The sequence below is a fragment of the Puma concolor genome, chromosome D2 (genome assembly GCF_028749965.1).
Source record: "Puma concolor isolate L17-30 chromosome D2, mPumCon1.1.hap2, whole genome shotgun sequence".
Lineage (NCBI taxonomy): Eukaryota > Metazoa > Chordata > Mammalia > Carnivora > Felidae > Puma > Puma concolor.
The window spans coordinates 8,625,557-8,633,668 of NC_141677.1; the positions used below are offsets into that span (position 1 = coordinate 8,625,557).

An 8,112-nucleotide genomic window follows, 5' to 3' on the forward strand; every position below is an offset into this window, starting at 1 on the left:
GGGTGGTGGACACTTGGCCCCCGAAGGTCCCCGCTCCCACTGCTCGCGCCCAGCGCGGCCGCTGAGGATAAAGGTACCAAACGGCCATCAAGACAGCCAGTTACCATTTGGATGTTCATCAGAAACCATGCAATGTTTGCGGAAGGGTTGGGTCTTATTTGGGGTAACTACTTCGCAGTCTACTTAATATTTGTAAGAAGATGAATCTTTTTTTTTTTTTTTAATTTGTTTACCAAAAAATGAGACTATTCCTGGTCATGAATCTTCAGGTCTAGACTTGGGCGGGGGGGGGGGGGGGCATGGGGGAGGGTGGAATGTGACCAGAAAGCCTCTGAGGTCTAATGTTGGTGGTGGGGGCGGGCCTTAAAGTTTGGAACCAGACAGATGGATTTGAATTCTGGTCGTTTATTGTGCAATCTTTTTTTTTATGCTTATTTATTTTTGAGAGAAAGAGAGACAGAGTGCAAGGGGGGAGGAGCAGAGAGGAGACCCAGAATCTGAAACAGGTTCCAGGCTCTGAGCTGTTGGCACAGAGCCCAATGCGCGGCTTAGAATCACCAACCATGACACCATGACCTGAGCTGAAGTTATATACTTAACCAACTGAGCCACCCAGGCACCCCTATTGTGCAATCATAATGCCGATGTCTTCCTTTTTAAAGAATTGCTCAATTGTGTCTGTACAAAAGGCAGGTGAATTTTGGTGACAGTCTGTTATCAGCTGATTCAGGTGGCCACTCCAATTTAGCTGCTGTTCCAGATGTCTTTTTGCTTTTAGAGCAAGTCAACATGCTCTCTGTCGTGTGCTATGTAGCTGGGTATCTGGTCAATGCTGCATTATCTATTTGTGTTGGTAAACACCCACAAAAACAGTTTGCTTTGAGCTGGTAGGACCAGAAATCCACCTTCCCTGCCCAAGCTCAGGGATATAGAATTCTCCAGTCCTCTGTCACTACTGCCCGATCATTCTTCCACTTGACAAGACATCATGCTGGCCCACTGTGTTGGCACTGCTATGCTGATGTGGACGTGGAAAGCAGGAGTTGCAACCATTCTAGACTCCTGGGTAGGACACCTGTGTATCAGCAGGTGGGAAATGAGCCCCTTAAAATTTTAGAGGTCTGCCACCTTAATGACGTTTCTAGGAGTCCAGTGTCTGAGGCATGTCGACAGTGGTTTCCAGTGTTCCCCCTGACCACGGAGAAAGAGGCACCGAGCCTAGCAGGGCTCCTTGGAGTTTGGAGACGACATGTACCTCATTTGCACCTGCTACTTTGACCCATTTTCTGAATTACCCTAAAGGCTGCCAGTTTTGAGTGGGCCCGCAAAAGAGAAGGATCTGCAACCGGTCTGAGCTGCAGGCGAGCTGCTCCGGGACTTTTGCCAGGTGACTCAGCAGATTAAATGGTGCCCGAGGTGTCTAGGGCAGGTAGGGGTGCTCTGCGGGGCCTCTGCCGGGAGAATCACAGAACACAGCTTTAGGATCTTAAAACACAGCTATACATCCCCTGCAAATTACTTTCTCCTATGAGGAACCGTGTCTAGCTTTTCTGGGGCTCCAGTAGAGACTGAGTGCTTGCCCAGGGACCCCCAAGTTATATATGGCTTGCCTACTCATGATAAATTAGAAGTAGTCTGACCCAGCAGACTACCAAGTTGGGTGTGCACAAGAGCCGTGCATCATCAAGTGGAAAGACACCTATGATACTGAGCCTCTGTAGGACCTACAGGCAAAATAAGTCCCACGAGCAAGATCCCACAACCCACACTCCTAATACACCCTCTTCTTTTTCGGTCATTACTTATGTCCTCATGGGGAGTTCCATGTGACTAGTTGACCAAGGAAGAGACTATTTGGGCCAGTTGATACATGGTTCTGCACGATGTGCCAGTGTCCCCAAAAGTAGACAACTGCAGCACCCCAGCCCTATTCCGGGATGGTTCTGAAGGGTTATGGGGATTCCTCCAGGTGGAAGAGCTTTCAAAGGTTGTTCCCTGGATGTTAATTTTCCCCGGAGAAAGACGTGTCCAGAGTTATAGGTCTTCATTGATTTGTGGCCCCATTAATCTGCAACCTGAAATTGGTGACCACTTTGGGCCCCTTAATCCAGGAAAGCAACAGGCACCAGAATTTAGATCAGTGACTGCCCCGTTTTGTTTTCCTCCCTATATTCACACTCCCAACTCAGGGCCAGCGACAGAAAGCTACATTTGCTCCCCAGACAGTCACATGAGGTGTCCTGCTCTCCTTAGCCCTCCTCCAGTTTCCCAGGGCCAACAGTCTCCAACCAGCATGGTGTGGAGTCTTGCCTCTTCCCCAGTAAGTGTTCCCAGTGCCCTGCTGCCTCGAGTCTCTACCAGGGATAGTGGCTCACTGCCTTCAGCAAGCTCCAGCAAGTAGCTGCTGGCTGTCCTTGCTGGAATTGTATTTGTTTACCTCACAGTGTCATCTCCCCTCCCCCGCAAGGCAGAAGAGAAGCCAGAGAAGGACAGGAGAGGGGCTGATGCTCCAGGGAAACACTCGGGGCCTGGCTGTGGTTTGGTCTAGGTGGGCAGAGCGTGGCCTGCAGCGGCCAGGCGACTCCCCTTGTCCCCCGGGCAGTCATGGTTCTGGAGGCAAAGCTCTGCCCTGGGGTGGGGAGGCCGTCCTGGAAGGTTCTGGGCAGCCCAGGCCTGCCACAGCTGCTCTGGCGTTGGTCTGTGTGAATCACTAGCCTGTCTCCCACGTCAGCTCATTGGGCTCCATAGAGCCGATGATCCTTCATCCCCCACCTGAAGTGTAGTGAGTGTGGCTTGGCCACTGGAAACTCGTTTCATTTCTGCATCGCTGCCTCAGCTGCCCGCCATGTGAGAGGGAAGTGCTTTCCCTCTGTCTTTGCTTTCAGGTTCCTTGGAGTTTTGTTCTGGAAAACCTTGGACAAAGATTTCTGCCTGCAGATTTGAACTTGGACTTCCCGGAGAAGCTCCCAGCGGTCCCCTGCGAGCAGTGGCCCTTGCCGTGGGGAGAGGCGAAGGTCTCACCTTAGGGCGAAGCATCTGTCTGGGCGGTGGAGGTCCCTTCGGACACCCCCGGCTCTCCACCACCCCCGCTGACATTGTGGGCAGACGAGAAGCCACCAAAACACAGCGGGGGGTTTTGCTGGGTGGTGGATCCTCCAGGTGCTCTCTGTGGGGTGCAGCCCAGAGGCCTGCTTGGGCTCCTGGAGCAGGGGTGCTGGGAGACCCCAAGGGGTCTGGGAGGGGTGGCAGAGGCAGGAGCTGTGGGATCCTGACACAGTTCGTCTGTCTTTGCCATTCTGGCCCGGCCAAAGCTAGCTCTCCCCAAAAGTGAGGAGTTCCTGCTGTGATCTACGCCGGTGGAGAGGTCACCGCTGGCGGTTGGGGGCAGGAAGGGCGGGGGGGTGGGGGGGAGGAGCAGGGGTCTTCTTTCCCTGCAAGCTGGGTAGGGAGCTGGCACCCTGTCCCCTGAGCCTCCTCAGGATCTGCCTGGCTCCTCTGAGTGATCTCAGAGTAATCTCAGGGTGGGAAGGTCTGGCTGCTGAAATTGTGCAGCCTGTGGCTGGCAAAGAGCCCATGCTGTACCTTGGTGGATGGTGAGGACAGCGGCTGTTGGTTAAATCGGCTGAAGGCTCAGGCTTCAGGGTGGTGGCATAGCCCTCAGGCTCGGATCTCTTATAACGCAGGAGCAGATACATGGCCACTTCCCCATTGCATTTCTGGCCTGTCAGTGAGTCCTGGGTCTCTCCTTCCACGTGTAACCCACGAACACCCCGAATTCAGTCTGCCGAGGGCCCTGGTAGTCGGAGAATGGCTCCATGCAGGGTGTTAGTTCCTCGTATTCATGATCCACAATAATCCACGGAGACTTCCCAATTGGCTCCAAAGTTCCTCTCTTGCTGGGATCGAGAATGAGAAATTTCTCGAGCAGATTGTCAATTCCATTGACTAGAACTCAATGGGATATATTCCACTCAGTACCCCTCCCGGGGCTCTTTGAGTTTCTGTCCTTCAAAAGGCAGGAACCCATTGACCAATGTATACTGGATGACTTCCAGACTCCATACATCCCACCAGGTTGTACTTTGGACCCTGGAAGAGCTCTGGAGGCAGCATGGGGGGTGGGGGGTGGGGGGCAGGGAGGGGCTGCCACAGAAGGCATGCAGCTTATTGTAAAAGATGTGTTTGCCACTGAAGCCAAAGTATGCAATCTTGATATTCATGCTAGCACCCAAAAGTGGGCTTTCTGCCTTTAAATCTCTATGGACAATATAATTCTGGTGACGGCTTGCACAGCAGATGCCATCTGATGGCATCGGCCTTCACCCCTTTTCCTTTCCGCCAGAAGTCGCTAGGTGCTCACACACCTCCCCTCCACTAGCACCCTTCCTAGTAAGAGTGTTTCTTCAGCCTCCACTCCTTCAAATGTGTCGCTGTGTCGGATGTTCACTGCAATTGGAGTTCCGGGTGTCCTGAGGTCCCCTTACATTTGGGAAAAGCTGGTGAGGAGTTCGGTCCGAATCAGTTCAAAGTTCACCTGATGAACTTGTCTTTATGGCAGAATCAAAAACACAACGCCAGACCAAAAAAACAAATAAGCAAACAAATACTAACAAACTAAGAAGAAAGGAAAAAGACAATAATGAAGGAGAATTTAGAAATGAAAAATAGAAAAAATGAGAAAAAGAAAAAGTAAGTAAATAACCACCAGACAAAAAAAAAAAAACACTGAGGAGGAAACAGCCTATTTTGGTTAAAGTCCCTCAGGTCATTGAAAAGCTGCTTCCTGATCTACAAGGGTCAAGCCCAGCCAGGAAACGGGTTTGGTCCTTGGAATTCTTAAAACAATAGCTCCGTGTGAGGTCCTTGGAATTCTTAAAACAATAGCTCCGTGTGAGGTCATAGGAAGAAACGGACCTGTCAAGGCTGAGGATAATCCACAGTGATTTTCTCATTTTTTGGTCTCAAAAATCCCTCAGGCTTTTACAAATGTTAAGGACCCCAAAGAGCTTTTTGACTCCGTGGGTTCTAGCAAATTACACTTACCTTATTAGATGTTAAAACCTGTAGGATCCTTCAGTGGCCTTTTCTAGTTTGAAAATCGGCCACTGTTTTCGGCTTTTGAAGAGTCGTGATGTCTACACTCAAAATTTCAATTCCTTTTTAAAGTCTGAAGGATTGGTCTCAAATGATGCCACAACTTACGTAGTGTTGTGATACTGGGTGAAAATGTCCTGTTACATAACACACAATAAAGTACATTATTAACATCTATAAAGCTGGGGGGAAGCTATAGCTGTCGTATTTTCATTTCCTATTTACGGTTTGGCCCAGTTTCTTTGGGGTGGAGCCCTGCCTCCTCACACCTCACACCTCACACCTCACACCTCAGAGCTCTGCCTATCTCCCACTTCTGCCTGGAACATTCAGAGAGTCACATGGCTCCTTCCACGCCTCATGCAAGCCTTTGCTGTAACACCGCATCTACCTGTTGGGGTCTTACAACATCTCTTACATGTCTTAACTGCCACTCCTATCCAAAACTTTATATTATGGAAGTTTTCAAATATCTACAAAATTAGAAGAGTATGAAGGCCCTTCCGTAGGAATCTATCCTCACACATCAATCATCAGCCACATTTTTGCAATCTTGGTTTATCCACAAATATTTCAGCCTGCGTCTTTCAATTAGTTACATTTTAGAAACATAGCTACCATGCCAACCTCAGATGTAACAAACTAACAGTATCACATACCAGTTCATATTCAAATTTCCCTGTTACCTGAAAGATGTCTTGTTACAGTCGATATGTTTGAATAAAAGTCCAAACAAGGTACGCACGTTGCTTTAAAACTTTTCCATAGCAATGTCATCATTCAAAATACAACGCATTTTACATGATGGCTTAATGTCTGTCTCTCCCATTAGAATATCAGCCTCATGCAGAGATTTTTGTTTTTGTTTTTTGTATCTTCAACACCTAGAATCGTTCTTCACATGCAGTAGTTATTCAATATTTATGGAAGGAAGGAAGGAAGGAAGGAAGGAAGGAAGGAAGGAAGGAAGGAAGGAAGGAAAGAAGGAAGGAAAGGAGGGAGGGAGGAAGGGAGAAGGATGTGAGGACTATGCTATGTAAACCTGGCCACATTTGTGAGTTTCTAGCTCTAAAACTTTGGACAGCTTCTCAGAGTCTCACATTTCCCATCTTTAAAATGGGACTAATAACGCCTGACTTTGCACAGTGTTTGTGAGAATGAGATGAAGTATGAGTGCGGTGCCTGGGGCTACTACGTTTTATTTTTCTCCAACTTAAAGGTCTTGAGATTATCTCGGGGTTAGGCTAAGCCCTAAATCCAACGACAGTGTCCTTGTGACAGAAAAGGAGAAGACGCAGGGCCACACAGGGAAGGAGACCATGGGGAAGTGGAGGCGGAGACCGGATAATGCAGCCACAGGTCCAATAACACCGGGAGCCACCAGACACTACGAGAGGCAGGGATGGATTCTCCCCAAGAGGCTTCGGAGGGAGTTTGGCACCGCAACACCCTTGATTCTGGCTTGTGGCCTCTAGAACTAAGTGAATACATGTCCGTGGCTTCGAGCGACCATGCTGGGAATGGTTTGCTATGGCAGCCAGCCGCAGGCAGCACAGAGCACCATGGAGCAGTTAAGAATCCTGGAGATCAGGCAATCTCAGTGGGTTGACTTTAACTATGGGGGAATGCTCTAGCTTTTCGATCAAGTACTGCCATTCCCGAGCTATCACGTGCATGGTGCCGTGCCAGGCAGACCCGGGAAATCACAGGGCTCCGGCACACTGCCTCTGCCCACAGGAGACCTGGGGAGAGAGGGCACACGTTGAAATTGTAAAGGAAGAGAAGGACAGTGTCGTGGGTGAGCGAAGAGCTTGCATTCTGGCGTCAAAGATAATATGCAAGTTTCAGCTCTCCTGGGAGATTTTGGGGAGGATTTCTCAGCTTCCCTAAGCCTCAGTCTTCTCATCTATAAAAGGGCAATCATAACCAGGCTGGCCTTAGAGGCAGGGTCATCCCTAGGCTTTGTAGGCCGGGGGCAAACATTTGTGCGGGTGCCCCGTGTAGATAAACAACAGGGGTCTTCCCGAGTGAGTCGGCACCACTCTGGCAACCCAATCCCACACTGTCCCTCCAAAGAAATGCTGCTCTGGGCAGCAGAAAGGGTTTGCTTTCCCCCTTCTGGGACCCTGGGGTGACCCCACGGATGCAAGCTTCAGATCTCTTTGGCTGGTTGACCTACCATTGTGTAAATGGAACTGCCACACTGCTGGTGAGGGACCTAGAAAAGTGTGAGGTCTGGGCCCTTCATCTGCCTATACATTTGCCCCTGGGCATCATGAAAATGGAAAGGCATCATTTTATTTTTAGTTTCTCTAGATGTTTACTTATTTTTGAGAGAGCGACAGAGACAGAGACAGAGCATGAGCAGGGGAGGGGCAGAGAGAAAGGGAGACACAGAATCCGAAGCAGGCTCCAGGCATTGAGCTGTCAGCACAGAGCCCGAGGCGGGGCTTGAACTCATGAACCACAAGATCATGACCTGAGCTGAAGTCGGACGCTCAACCGACTGAGCCACCCAGATGCCCCGGAAAGGCATCAGTTTCGCAAAGCGTCCAGGTGATTAGCACGGCTACTAGCACATAATAATCTCTCCGAAAGAGTAGCTGTTATTATCACCAAGAGCAATAAGTCAGTAATTCCTGTACAGATTTATCAGAGCAGTTTCAGGGAGCAGCAGCCCGCTGGCTGGGGGGTGGAGGGCTGAGACAAGGTGCCATCAGACAGAGGAGCTGTGACATGGCCTTGAAAGGCCAGCCTCAGAACAACAGGAAGCAGTTGTTATTAAAGAGGTGTGGCCTGAGTGCCATAGACCAGGAAGAACAGGAGGCTTTTCAGTGGGCAGCTACCAGGGGAGGGGGCAGAGGCTGGCAGGAGCCAAAGCCCAGAGGCCAGAAAGTTCAGGGGGGTGTTCAGGGAGCGGCTGGGAAACTGGACCCCTGTCCAGTTGGAGCACATGTTTGGTGCAGACAGTGAAACTGCAGACAGCAGTCTCAGGAGAGGGCGTGTGGTTCTCTCAGC

The 8,112-nt window shown here is 50.1% G+C and overlaps 1 pseudogene; it reads right to left on the reverse strand.

Annotated features, from left to right (window-relative positions):
* Window positions 1–298: 298 nt before the first annotated feature.
* On the reverse strand, window positions 299–4,459 carry LOC147575760 (serine/threonine-protein kinase MARK2 pseudogene; annotated as a pseudogene).
* Window positions 4,460–8,112: the final 3,653 nt, after the last annotated feature.